At 41.4% G+C, this 15,221-nt stretch overlaps 1 protein-coding gene across 1 annotated transcript in view; it reads left to right on the top strand.

Moving 5' to 3' along the window:
- Window positions 1–15,221, top strand: part of METTL24 (methyltransferase like 24) — a 104,718-nt gene that overhangs the window by 76,722 nt on the left and 12,775 nt on the right. The window lies entirely within an intron of this gene.

The raw sequence follows: 15,221 nt of genomic DNA, 5'->3' as shown, positions 1-15,221 counted from the left end.
GATAACTACTTTGGCCTGATAGGGTTATAGGAAGTAAGAAGGACAGGGATTTGGCCAGCAGTGTTTTCATAGAAAACACACGTGTGCTAATACTGGTGGCACTTCCAATAAGCCCCCCATGACAGTCACCCAAACTTTTCTTCTTCATGGCTGGACATATAACAGGCAAAAGTTAAAGAAAATTTCTCCTGTCCAGAAAACCAAATATCATTCTTTTTGCTTCTTACACATTCTGTTATCAAGGATATTCTTTCATTAATGCTTAGGGAAATAAGCATCAGAATCATCTTGCCTGGCTTAGTTCAGGCTGGAATATTCCAATTTATGTTTTTAGATATGCTAAGATAAGTGTGTTTAATCAAGACAAATTCACTTATTTATAATAAGATTCTGCATCAAATGCAATCAAAATGAAGATTAGGTTATTATGGATAAGAAAATCTATCCAAGTAGAAGAATGTTAATGTATGGGAGCAGCAAGAGATATTAAAGGAGGGTTAGCTTTCTATAACACTTTCCTGACAAAGATTCCTATACTAACTTCAGCTGTACATGTGAGGAGCTTTTACATTTTATAGTGAATTAAAGAATCATAGATAGAATATAGGGTAGCAATTTCCAAGACATTATTGGATAGCAAAGCTTAAATGAATCCCGTTCCCTAGGCAACCACATGGAGGGGTATCACATCCTCAGGCTCCTAAAATGAAGTTTAAAGTTGCACTATTTTTGGTTTTGGCTTCTTCTGGAAGTGGTTTTTATCCCTGGAAATTATTTTTTATGTAATGAAGTTTGAGCCCTTTCCAACTCTTCTCTCTGTAGCATTTAGTCTTCTTTGCAACAGCCTCTCCATCCTTTGATCTCAGCATGCGTAGCTATAAAAGGAATGGCCGCGCTGAAAATAAGATCAGATTTGGGGTAGAAACTAATATCATGAGAAGTGAGGGTAGAGCAAAGACATTTCTAGCTCCTCAGTAGGCTTTCATAATTTCAGGAAGAAAAGTACTCTGGAGTTTTCTGACCCACTCCATCTTTTATGAATTTTTTTTTATAGCTAATATGTTATAGGACACTCAGCTTCTTTAGGGGCAAAACATTTTAAATAGAAAAAAGTGATGGGATGGATGCATTTCTGATTTTTTTCAGTAAGCTTTTTGTGTGAGTGCCCAGTGTCATCTATTTAGGCATTTTATCTTCTGTGTGGTTCCCCCAATATTGACGTGCTTTCTCACTTCCTCTCCACTTTTTTCCTCCTTGTTTCCCTTGCCCTGCTTCTATAAGTTTGTGTGTTTGTTTGATTTTAGAGAGAGAGAGCACAAGTAGGGGAGAGGGGCAGAGGGAGAGAGAATCTTCAGCAGGCTCCACACTCAGCCGATGTGGGGCTCAATCTCATGATTCTGCGACCGTGACTGAAATCAAGAGTTGGATGCTCAACTGACTGAGCCACCCAGGTGCCCCCTTCTATATGTTTTTAGTGATTCTTTCCATTAGGCCAAAAGTGTATACACTAAGCAATTGTGATCTTTTGAGCACGGACCGTCTAAGCAAGGTGCACTGGGAAATTCCTGCAGACATGCCAGGTGTGGCCAACCTTTCCGGTGGGGGTGTGTGTTGGGGGGGGGGTCCAGTTGCTGAAACCATCTCTTCCATCTTGGAGCTGGCGGTATCTGGTGACCGAGAAAGTCCAAGGGACTTCTGGAAGGCCTTCCAATAAAAATACCTTGTTAGTATATTCTGCTGGTTAGACTCAAGTTAATTAGTTGATCTTTGAAAATGATTTTTCTCTCTGGAAGATTGAGCCTATTCTTACCTGAACATCAGTGACTTAAGTCATACAAGCTTATTTGTTTCTTGAGTAGGTGTCTCATGATATTTGGCTGAGAGAGTGGAAGCTGGCTGAGGTGGAAAGGGGAAAATACTTGATGTATAGCTTGGTGTACAGTCCGTAATAAGCTGTGACCAGCCAGTGGGCACCCAAGAGCAAATGCAATGGGTGTGAAGTCACTTTCTGTCAACAGAAAGTAGGAAGGAGAAACACTCGGGTATAGTATGCCTTCTTTGCCGTTTCAGCTGAGGCCATGGAGGTGCCCACCTGCAGAGTTTCATGGCATGCTTTGCTTGTGAAGGTCAGCCACAGGTTGTTAATGCTGCTATGTCCTAACTACTCTCAAATATATCATATTCCATGCCCTAGATGAAGAAGAGAGAGTGTTTTTGTTTCCTTTTGCTGAATGCTAGTGAACACTCTTCAGGTACCCGGTGAACCCTGTGAACCCTTTTTTAGGAACTCAACCAGTGGCAGGGGAGCAGTGATGAGGTCCTTGACCTCAAAGACATCATGGTCTATAGGGAGAAACCTGTGTTTGTACAAAGATTATATGGTAACATACTAACTACTGCTGTAAGAGAAGCAGAAGAGGAGTAACTCTTTTTTCTTGGGGTGGGGAGTGGTCAGGGAGGTGATAGGAGGAGGAGAAGAGGAAATATTTCAGCTGGCTCTTGCAAGTTGAAAAGGAGTTTATCAGAAATAGAAGGTGGGAGGGGTTAGTAAATGCAAGGGCAGAGGTGTGGTAAAGATCATTGTAAATTCCAAAAAAGTAAAAAATTCAACGTGGCTGGCGCAAAAGGTGATTTGTGGAGAGAGCAAGGTCACGAGGCAAAGAAAGGAGAGGTTGGGCCCAGGCGGTGAAAGACTTGGTGAGCCCAGTAAAGGAGGTTGGACTTTATTTTGAAGCTGCGGGCAGCCTGCAGGGGCCCTGAAACAAGGGACTTAAATAATAGGGTTTTAAATTAGGTAGATAATTCTAGAAACATTGTGGAGGGTGGACAATTCAAGGCTAAGTTCTCCTGAGAGTAGAGTTCATTGGAAATATCGGGTGAGCAGGCATTAAAGGACTGATAAGAGCCAGTGCAGTGCGGTGGAGGCAACATTAGTCAGCCTTGGCATTTTAGCAATAGCTTTCACATCTGTCAGTGCCTGCCAAAATTTAAAGTGTGGGCAGGAATAAGGGACTTTCACTTTTCGTTTTATGTATTTCTTTCCCAGTTGCATTGTTACAACCAACTTTTTAATAAAACAAATTTGTTTTGGAAAAAAAAAAGAAGTTGAATCCCACTGCAATAAAATTAAAGCTGCAGAACAAAACATCTTAAAGCTCTCTTTAATAATTCATTCTAAAAAGAAATATTCATTTCTAAAACATTTAAAAATTCCTCTAGGGCTTGCTCTAAACAAATTTGAACTGGGTTTTTGCCGATGAAGAAAACAGAAACATGTCACATTCCCCACAAACAATGTAAGTGGTTTTTGCACTATCAGCGACTTGTGATTTTCCTCTAGGGATCTGGTTAATCCAAATTGTTTATATCTCAAAATAAATATTTGATATTTAACTATGAACTGTGCACTTATAATTGCTTTTGAAAGTGGGTGTGGAAATTATCCCACAGATAAGTGAGAATTGACTTAAAAAAATAATAACTTCCCCGTACACTGTTTCTGTAGAGTTCAAATGTGGGCCTGGTTGACAATTTCCAGCACAAAGATCAAGAAACTCACAATTGATACAGTCTAGTTTACCACACTCAGTTTTTTGGAAACAGCAAATTGGAAACATACGCTCTTAACTAAAGATATTGAGAAGCTGTTGCAGTCTGAATTCATTAGTTAGACATCCAGTTACTAAGGAACTCAATCAAATTTGGCAACTCACTTTAGAAGATGGGGCTGCTTTTGCTTTTTTCACAAGAAACAAGACAATTAGAACACATCTGTCTCCGGGGCGCCTGGGTGAGTCAGTTGGTTAAGCATCGGACTCTTGGTTTTGGCTCACGTTATGATCTGGTGAGATCGAGCCCTGAGTCGGGCTCTGTGCTGACAGCATGGAGCCTGCTTGGGATTCTTTCTCTGCCCCTCTCTCTCTCTCTCTGCCATTCCCCTGCTTGTGCTATATCTATCACTCTCAAAATAAATAAATAAACATAAAAAACCCACATCTGTCTCCATTTAGACATTTATGGAAAATACTGATAAGAGGGTCATTAGTAAACTGAAAGATCTTAAACTTGCTAGTATAATGTCTTATAAGAGATTTGGTTTTGCAGGAAGTTCAAATGTTATTACATTATTCAGAGAAGAAGCTGGTAGAGCTAAGAGGGAAGGATTCTCATTCTTTTTTTTTTTCAATATATGAAATTTATTGTCAAATTGGTTTCCGTACAACACCCAGTGCTCATCCCAAAAGGTGCCCTCAATACCCATCACCCACCCTCCCCTCCCTCCCACCCCCCATCAACCCTCAGTTTGTTCTGTTTTTAAGAGTCTCTTATGCTTTGGCTCTCTCCCACTCTAACCTCTTTTTTATTTTCCTTCCCCTCCCCCATGGGTTTCTGTTAAGTTTCTCAGGATCCACATAAGAGTGAAAACATATGGTATCTGTCTTTCTCTATATGGCTTATTTCACTTAGCATCACACTCTCCGTTCCATCCACGTTGCTACAAAGGGCCATATTTCATTCTTTCTCATTGCCATGTAGTACTCCATTGTGTATATAAACCACAATTTCTTTATCCATTCATCAGTTGATGGACATTTAGGCTCTTTCCATAATTTGGCTATTGTTGAGAGTGCTGCTATAAACATTGGGGTACAAGTGCCCCTATGCATCAGTACTCCTGTATCCCTTGGAAGGATTCTTATTCTATTTAACATGCTTGGGAGCTATCCTTGGTGCCTGAAAAAGTGTCTGCCTAAAACCACCTACTCCCTGAAGTATAGAGCATCCATATTAGGGAAGGTGTTCATGGTGACAGGTTAACAATGGACTGACTGTCAAGCTCCATGAGCAGTGTATGTATGTTAGGAAAACTGCATCCTACCCTTGATTTCTATTGAAAAAGTGCCATCTGGAAAACTCCTCCAGCTCCAGTAAAACTGCATTGCCTCATGGCAGAAGTTCCCAGGCATCAGCAATTCTTTTAAAGAAGGAAGATGAATAAGAGGATAGAGAATCCTGGGAACCTCAATTTAAAAGTGATCAAAACAGCCACCATTGAAAGCAAGCAAGATGATGAAGTTCCTGGTTGACAACCTGTAAAGCTTTCATGATTACCTTCACTCTCTTTGTTCTGGGCCAACACAGAGACTTAAAAAAGCCCATTATATATATTGATCTCTTTGATTCAGTTAGAAGCGTATAGATTTGGATGATTTTCAAAGATAATCATCTGCCAAATCTCCCACATGTCAATTAGTATCAGACAAAGTAGCAAATGCATCTTTTCACTTTCACTGTTGGGCAGCCCTACTGTTCGCTGGGTCTGAGGAATACAAAAGGCCTTAGGGCAGTGGGAGAGGAGAAATCTCAACCAGAAGTCCTCTGCAAGCCTTGTCTCCCCCTTCTCTTTTGCATCCTCTTCTTTCACCTACCTGTTCCTTGTCAAATGAATGAGGCTCTTACATACTTTGATCTCAGTGTTTCAGTGACTCCTTCGCTCTTCTGTATGTGCCGTATCCCTTCCTTTGTTTTGAATTTGCAATCTTTCCTGCTTGTGCAATTCAGAGATTGCCAGGTGTAAATCATAGATGTTGTGAAACATGAACAAAATACAGACTTCTCATTAAATTCATGTTAGCATGAAAATACAGTGCCAACTCTTATTTTCTGGGAAGATCAACTCTCACTTTGTCATGTAGTCCTATGTACAGTAAATCAAATGGGCATATCTCCACTACTATGGGATCACAAAGGCCTAGGACAGCCCATTGAATTACACCAAACAGAAGCTTGCACTGTTTGCACACGTCTCTAGAATACACAAGTTGAGATGTTGAACTGATCTTTGCCTGAAAAATAAGGGAGCTGTATATGAGCATTAAGAGCAGATAGCTTTTTGGGGTGCCTAGGTGGCTCAGTCGGTTGAGTGTCTGACTTCCACTCAGGTCATGATCTCATGGTTTGTGAGTCCGAGCCCCACATCAGGCTCACTGCTGTCAGCACAGTGCCCTCTCAGATCCTCTGTTCCCTTCTCTCTGCCCATCCCCTGCTTGTGTTCTCTCAAAAATAAATAAACAATTGGGAACGCAAGCTGGTGCAGCCACTCTGGAAAACAGGACGGAGTTCCTCAAAAAACTAAAAATAGAACTACCCTACGACCTAGCAATTGCACTACTAGGCATTTATCCACGGGATACAGGTGTGCTGTTTCAAAGGGACACATGCAACCCCATGTTTATAGCAGCACTATCAACAATAGCCAAAGTATGGAAAGAGCCCAAATGTCCATCAATGGATGAATGGATAAAGAAGATGTGGTATGTATATATATATATATATATATATATATATATATATATATATATATACAATGGAGTATTACTCGGAAATCAAAAAGAATGAAATCTTGCCATTTGGAACTATGTGGATGGAGCTGGAGGGTATTCTGCTAAGTGAAATTAGTCAGAGAAAGACAAAAATCATATGACTTCACTCATGAGGATTTTAAGAGACAAAACAGATGAACATAAGGAAGGGAAACAATAATAATATAAAAACAGGGAGGGGGACAAAACAGAAGAGACTCATAAATATGGAGAACAGAGAGTTACTGAAGGGTTTGTGGGAGGGGGGATGGGCTAAATGGGTAAGGGGCACTAAGGAATCTACTCCTGAAATCATTGTTTCACTATATGCTAATTTGGATGTAAATTTAAAAAAAAATAAATAAATGTCATAAATTGCAAAATAAATATTTAAAAAATTTATAAAAAAGAGCAGATGGCCTTTTATTTTTTTTTATTTTTTTTTAACGTTTATTTATTTTTGAGACAGAGAGAGACAGAGCATGAACGGGGGAGGGTCAGAGAGAGGGAGACACAGAATGGGAAATAGGCTCCAGGCTCCAAGCTGTCAGCACAGAGTCCGACGCGGGGCTCGAACTCAGGGACCACGAGATCATGACCTGAGCCGAAGTCGGCCGCTCAACCGACTGAGCCACCCAGGCGCCCCGCAGATGGCCTTTTAAAGTGAAAGAAAAAACAACAAAAAACCCCACTGGCAACAGATTTCAGTATTATATATACTGTTTGATTTCTTTTTTTTTTTTTAATTTTTTTTTCAACGTTTTTTATTTATTTTTTTGGGACAGAGAGAGACAGAACATGAACGGGGGAGGGGCAGAGAGAGAGGGAAACACAGAATCGGAAACAGGCTCCAGGCTCCGAGCCATCAGCCCAGAGCCCGACGCGGGGCTCGAACTCACGGACCGCGAGATCGTGACCTGGCTGAAGTCGGACGCTTAACCAACTGCGCCACCCAGGCGCCCCTATACTGTTTGATTTCAATTACCTGCTAAGGTAGATAAAATGATACAAGAACTATAACCAGAATGTTAATAGTCATTTCCTCTTGGGACAGGGATTTTGGACAATTTTTTTTTCTTTTTCTCCATATCTTTTCTCACTTGCCCAATTTTTTAAACAGTTCCATGTCTTATTTTTATAAATAGAAAGAAACAAACAAATAGCATCCCAAATTGTCCTCTTCTAGGGAATGGAGAGGCCTGGGTGGGGGGGGCAGGATGTCATATGTTTGTTGTTTGATGGGTTTAGGTGTCAAACAGTTTTTCTCTTTTTGACAGTTAAACATGTTTTATGGTGTTGGCTATAGGCCTGGCCTCTTCCAATTGGACCTGAACCTGAAATCAGGAATCGAAGGGAATATACAGTCTATTTTGGGTGTGGAGGGGATGAATTAGTGGGAGGAAACCCATCTTTAGTAGGAGCGGAGGCTTATGGCCATTATTCCAGCCTCCACAAAACGCAAGTGGTAGTTTTCTTCTTATTATGCGTTCATGCTGATTTGTATGGAACTTCACAAACCATGAAGTGGCAAAGAAAATGTCCCAGCCCCAAATTAGGCCTTTTGGTCATACAGAAGCTATGAAATGAATATAAATGACAATTTTGTTATTCTAGAAAAAGTAGTGCATGGAACAAAGGGGAGAGGATACTCGTTCCCATGGTTAAATAAGCTGCAACCACTCAAATGTGTGTGCTTTCTCTGGACGCAGGGCCTGAGTGTTGCCTTTTGCCTCCAAGAACAACAGTTAGTAGACCACGCACAAGCAGGGAACTCAACAAAGAATTCTCAAACTAATAAATACTGCCCGTTTGCTTTTCTCCTGTCTTTTTGCAAAAAGGAGCTGTAAATTGGGAAACCACTGACAATGTTGTATTTGGGGCTTGGATCCCTTAACCGTTGTTAACAGTTCTGAAGTCAGTCCCAGTTAGAATCCTGATTCTACCACTTAGTAGCTGTGTGCCCTGGGTTGGTTGGTTAACTTCTCTGAATCTCAGGTTTCTATGGAAACTGCTTGGATTTGGTTTTGGCTTCACCTTTTACAAGCTGTGTGGCCTCCCTAGGCCTCAGTTTCCCTACCTGTAGCATAAGGATAATGAAACATTTCATTCGTTGGTTGGGAGATTAGTGGGTATTGCAGGGAAAGTGCTTAGTGTGCTGCTTGGCTTGGCACATAGCAAGTGCTTAATTAAAGTTGGTTGTTAGTTTTTAATTACCAGTAGTGGCGAGGTAAAAAGATACTCTGTTCTGAGAGATGGTGGATATAAAACAAATGTTAGGGGCTTTGTCTCCAGTGAGAGCTAATGAACAGTTACTTCTACAAGCCACAGTCTTAACGTTTTCCCAGAGATGAGGTTTCTAGATATAGTCTATACCTGAATATCTAGCACATTTCTTTCAGTATTTTATGGGTGATATCTATGTGTTGTCAGTACCGATATTTACGTGTATAAATTTTTTTCTCCTCTCTCTGTAATTGCCACATAAATTTAACAGGATCTTCAAAACTGGTACACTTGTATTTTTTCTTGCAAGTTGTTTTTAAAGACTTTTAAACTTTTTCTTATTTTCTGGCTTTTAGCCATACATCTGTTTATAGCTTTCTTTCATTTAATCTTGTCTTTTCTCTTGGGTTGGGACTTGTGCATATGTCTTGATTATAAGCAGAAATGATTTCACCTAATTCTGTATTTATAATTTTGTATTCTTTTGCATAAAGAGAGCCCTTAAATTAAATAAGCTTTAAGCTCTACAAAACCACAGTCTGCTTCAATTAGAAGCTACATTTGTTTTGCAGGTGAAAGACTTGGTATATTCACCTTAAAATCATCTCAAGTGAATGTTATTATAGGAGGATTAGGAGACTAAAGAGGTCTTTATTTTCTTGTTCCACTTGAGTCTTGCCTGAATTTTGCTTTGCTTCTTTGAGAAAAAAGCATCTGTGCTTTCAATGAAACTATGCAGACATGTAGAATTCATTGGGTGGTCAAAATATAATCAGTCAGTATCTGGTTTCTTAAGTATATATTAGAATTTCAAATGTATAGAACAGATTAAAAAAAAAAAAGAGAACTAACTTCATTAACATAACTCCTCAAACCTAGGTTTTTCAGGCTAACGGACTGGCCAAGTGTGATTTCACAGCCCCATTTTGTTAATGTATTATGCATTTTTTGGGCTCAGAGAGAAAGGGAGAGTGCAGTGTTGTGGTCCTGAGAGGTCTGGCAGGAGAGCAAATGCCATGACTCTGGAGCAAAGAGGAGGAGGCAAGAAGGAAATACGTAAGGAATCCAAAGGAAGAGTGATCCCAGAATTAGAAAGTTGCTTACCAGTTCAGGACGTGCTGAATAAAACCGTGAACTTCTAAGTGGAGACTTTAACTTCCAGTAGGCATGGATTGCTGCCTGGATTCACTGCCACTAATTACTTCCCTACAGAAGGCTTCAACTCTGAGTAACTTTGAAAATAGAGACACCACTCTTTATAAGTAATTAAGAAAACTAGAATATGTTAAAGGTATCTAAAATCAAGTTGGGTTGCATGTGAAAAACAATTACAGTGGCTTAAACTGTAGAAAATTTTTCTTCTCTCACATAAGAGAAGTTCTTAGGGTAGATAGTTCAAATCTTGCAAAGAGACTCTGTAGTCATCAGAGACCTAAGGTCCATCCCATCCAGCTCCCCTCTCTTCCTTCCCTGGGGTGGAATTCTTCTCCACAGGGTCCAATAGCGCTGCTATAGCTTCGGCCATCACACCCCTGCCCCAGGCAAAGGGATGGAGAAAGCACTACTACTAAGTACAGCCTTTTTTTAAAAAAAGAAACTTCCTGGAAATCCTACGTGACACTTTAACTTCTATCTTATTGGTCAGATTTTAGTCCCATGGCCACACAGTCATAAAAGAGACTGGGAAATATAGTCTTTTATCTGGGCAGCAATGTGATCAGCTGGAAATCAGATTTTCTTATTGAAGGAAGAAGGAGGAATGGATATGTGGGCAAGCGATACCTCTGCTGTGATACATTTGCCTTCAAACTAAGTGATGGTATATATGTTGCTATTTTTCTTTATTAAAAACCAAGCATTATCCAAATTATGGAAAGAGCCTAAATGTCTATCAACTGATGAATGGATAAAGAAATTGTGGTTTATATACACAATGGAGTACTACATGGCAGTGAGAAAGAACGCAATATGGCCCTTTGTAGCAACGTGGATGGAACTGGAGAGTGTGATGCTAAGTGAAATAAGCCATACAGAGAAAGACAGATACCATATGTTTTCACTCTTATGTGGGTTCTGAGAAACTTAACAGAAACCCATGGGGGAGGGGAAGGAAAAAAAAAAAAGAGGTTAGAGTGGGAGAGAGCCAAAGCATAAGAGACTCTTAAAAACTGAGAACAAACTGAGGGTTGATGGGGGGTGGGAGGGAGGGGAGGGAAGGTGGGTGATGGGTATTGAGGAGGGCACCTTTTGGGATGAGCACTGGGTGTTGTATGGAAACCAATTTGACAATAAATTTCATATATTGGAAAAAAACAAAAAAAAGAACCAAGCATTTTATAGGATCTGAATCTGTATTAATATGCTTAGGGGGAAGCTGGTAATGATCATAAGTAAATTTAGAAAATGCCCAATTGTGCTTTTTCTGGGTACTCCTGGTACAAAGAGATGCTCGGCAGAGAGGGATATTGGGAGAAGGAAGGGATCACACTTCTTTCTCAAATATTGTAGTGGTCCTTGAACGGAACTCTTTGTTAGCCCTTAAGTCTCAGTCTCAAGGACGATAAACTTGGGGTAGTATTTGCCCCAAAGCTGCACTAGTGTCTGATGTATGTTAATAATGTGTGTGTATCTCAGATTTAGAGCAAAGGGATGGTATTTGAGATGTGGAATATATGTCACTAATTAATTAATTTGTGATCTTGGGCAATTAATTCATTTAGCCTTTTCAGGCTTTAGTTTTTCCATGTCTATAAAATGAGGAGGTTAGACCAGATGTTCACAACCCCACTGGCTTCAATTTTCCATAACCTGGAACCTAGGAGGTTGATTTAACCATCTTCCCATCTACCTATCCATCTGTCCACCTGTCTACTCATCTACCCATCCACCTATCAACTACTTTTGATAGTGCTTGGTGGTGTGCTAGAAGCTGGGGATTAAAAAAAAAGTTATTAGCCTTCATGGAGCTTATAGTCCATTCTTGGCCACGGGGAGTATAACTCTTTTGCCTCTTGTCAGATGCAAATGCAGTTGAAGAAACTGTTTTAAATTTCACCTGCCAGTGTGTTATGTAGAGATGGTTCTTGTCTATTATGTGTGAAACATCTCTGTAGATTTCCTATTTTAATTCTTTCCCTGAGTCATCTCCCAAAACATAGCTGCTGTGGTGCAGAGAAGACACATTTTGATATTAGCTTAAACAAGATGATCATAATTTGGGGGGGGGGGGGAGGGTTGGTTATGGACCTCATTGTGGATTGGTAAAAATAATAACAGCTAACACACATACTCTGTGTTGGGTGCTGTGCATGGTGCCTTATGTGCATTTCTCCTCAAGGCCATTTGACCTCAAGACAGGTAGGAGTCCTTTTGTTCTTGTCTAAGTCACTGAGAGGCTATACAACCTGGGCCAGACCCATGTGATGAAGCAATTGTCCCCAGAGCCAAAGTCCCAGGGACCACAATGTTCTTAGTAGAGTGTTCATGAGCACAAACACACATTTTTACATACAGTTCCAAGGAGTACAAGCCACACCGACACCGTGGTGATGTGTTTAGGGAACCCTGACCTAACTGTATCCTAATGAAGAAAATAGCTGATGTTGGAAAACCATTCTGTACCCCCTCAGGTCAAAGAGTCCCAGTGTGTGGATACTTTCTGCACTGGTCATGAGAAGGGGGAGAACCCAGCCCATGTTGAGGCTGAGAGCCCTGTGCATACATGCCGTGAAAAACTAATGTAATGTCATCAGCCACATCCAGTGGTTCTCAAAGTGTGGTCCTTGGATCAGTAGTGTCACCAGCAGCTGCACTCCTGGTAGAAATGCAGATACTCAGGCTCTGTTCTAGATCTACTGAATCAGAGGCTGTGTGTTGACATGCCCTCCGCTGATTCTGATGCATGGGATACCCGGAGCAGCACTGTCCAACAGAACTCTGTGTAACGATGGAAGTGTCCCAGGGCTGCACTGTCCAGTATGGTAGCCCCCAGCACAGGTGGCTTTTGAGCACTTGAGATGTGGGTGGAGGAAAACTGAATTTTAAATTTTATTGGATTTTAACTAATTAAAATGTAAATGGCCACATGTGATGAATGGCCATTGTGTAGGGCAGCACCACTTAGCCCCATGGCATTCCTAAATACTCCTGTTCCTCACAACACAACAAAACAAAGAACTGAATGCCACATCTAGAATTATGTATTATCTGTTTGCTTATTCCAGTGTTGATGTTATTTAACTAGAAAATGTTTGGGATGGGGGCCTTGCAGTTTAATGCCAGTGACATATTCCTGTGAGGCGTGAGATGATTCATTTTCAGAAATACCAAATAAAAGCAGTGCTGTCTAGTTCACAATAGGCTTACAACCTATTGGAAATATGTACGAACCACCCCCCTCAAAATGGAGTCCCAAACCCTTAGATGCTTCACTTCCTGGTTCTTCTTCCTCCCTCCATTTCGAGGGCTTATTTTCACGGACTTTGCAAGGAGCATGCGCCAAAGACCTGAAGTGTCTGCGTCACCTCAAGGAGGGTACTTTTTGCCTTACATGGGCATAGGCGACTTCTGGGTAAGGCTGTAAGCTCTGTAGTGCTCAGCCAATGAGGAACCAGGGGAGGGACTTGCATGCTAGGAGATAAATTGTCTGATGCGACTGCCCCAAGTGTGCCTGTCCATCAGACACCCGCTCTTGCAAGAATGTTGAGTAAAGCCTTGCTTCACTGTGCTCAGAGTCGCCGTGTCCCTCCTATGAGAGCTTATTTTTCACATTCTATAACAGAAAAAACAATTTGTATACATTTCCAAGTCCCGTCAGAACTTACGGCATGTGTGCCTTCTTAGGTGCTTTTGGATTTTGAGGGCAAGTACTTTTGAATAACCCCAGCAACTCAAATTCCTCAAAGAACGTGAAATTCTGCTTGTACTTGAGGGACAACTATGGTGTTCTGTATGTTGGTCGAGGGGAGATATGGTCACTAGCAGAAAGTTTTGGTGTCCCACACCGAGAGGAAGTCTCATGAATAAAAGGAACAAGGGCAGGACATTGCATGACAGAATAACATTTGGCTAAAGCGTAAGGTTCATGAAGTGTTGAAAATTAAGACCCCGACACCACTTGTGCAGAGTGGGATGATGGAATCCACAGTTGCCCTCATTCCTGACTTCCAGCCTTCGACTCTCTCGCCACTGTCTCGCCACGCAGTCCATGGGATCCTAAGCAGGATGATCACAGTGCTGGTGGTAGAAAAGAGGGGCCCAGTGTAAGATGTCACAGGGGCAGAAGGGCCAGGACTTGTTATCATAGGGGCTGGTGTACATACCGCGTGTCGGGAACTTTCATAGAAACGTGGCACCCAAGGAGGAGTTGGGTGCTGCCCTGAAGGAACTTAGAGCCCAGGTAAGGGAAGGGAACCGACATGTCAACATATGAGTGCAAACCATGCTATGCGCTTCCCTTAGAGATCAATACGGGGTCCAGAAATGGAGGACATCACATCGAGGTGACCCTGACATATATAGCATATACCCCGAGACCTCTTGCTGTTTCCTCATCTCTCATTTCTGGCTTCTAATTCTGCTGGTCCTTTTATAGTTTTCACCCATGGTCGTGTTTTTCCTCACTCATAGCTCAGTGTATTTTAACCATTAAAAACCCCAGCGAGTATATTTTCTGTTTCTCTAAGTGCTTGGGGCCATGTTTGATGTAGCGTAAGTCACATTGCTGGCTCCACCATGCTCTGAGATTGACCAGTCCCACATCTAAGAGTAAACTGTCTGGCTGAAAAACAGTTTATTTGGGTATTTTCATGGGTATTTATTTGTTTATGCATCTCTTCACTTAGGAATGGTTTAGAGACTTTTTTTTTAAATGTCCCATCTCTTTCTGGAAATACTTGAGAACTCTTGCGTAAATATGATTAGGCCAGAAAAATAAATTAACCAGGTGATGTGGCTTTAAGGCACAGGGTTCTGACCTCAGGTCAGAGACAGATGCCCAGGGAAGTGGGTAGAAAGAAGTAAATTAAAGCATCTGCCTAGCGCTGTCCTTGGTCCCCCCACTGCTTTCCTGCCTGACCGCCGGGGCCAGGTCCCTTGCAGCCTCCTCAGTCCTGCTAAATGTGCCCTGCTTGGCTCTTTGCTGCTGCAGATCACCAGTAGCCCAGCTGACTTTTTGACTCCTCACCAACTCGCCATTTCCTGTGTCTGACCTAGGTTTCTGGAGCTAGGACCAGGTTATATCACTGCATCCAGCCCAGAAGATTCCTGCCCAGCAGCCTCAGGTTGGACGCTCTGAACAGGCTGGAGATCTGACAACATGTCTGTTTGTAAAATTTTCCCTTATTTCTTTTAAAATTCCTTTGTAGGGTGTTGCTCCCCGCAGAGGTCATTTCTGTGATCTGATTACTATGTAAAATTATTTTCCTTTATTATGAGTTCACAATTGGTCTTGACATTAGCTTGGAGTGACCCTTCGTATTTCTCATAATATCCAGGGCGGAGCCTTATCTCTCTCTCTCCATAGTGGTAGAGGAAGTCTTGTAATGTCACATTTCTGCCAGCCAACAGTGGTAATTGAGGTTGATTTAGTGTGTTTAAAGTCTAAGGATCTTAAAGAGACTTTTAATCCTCTTGTTC

The sequence above is a fragment of the Lynx canadensis genome, chromosome B2 (genome assembly GCF_007474595.2).
Source record: "Lynx canadensis isolate LIC74 chromosome B2, mLynCan4.pri.v2, whole genome shotgun sequence".
Classification (NCBI taxonomy): Eukaryota; Metazoa; Chordata; class Mammalia; order Carnivora; family Felidae; genus Lynx; species Lynx canadensis.
Note: the sequence above shows the minus strand (reverse complement) of the source record. Positions and strands in the feature narration are given on the sequence as shown.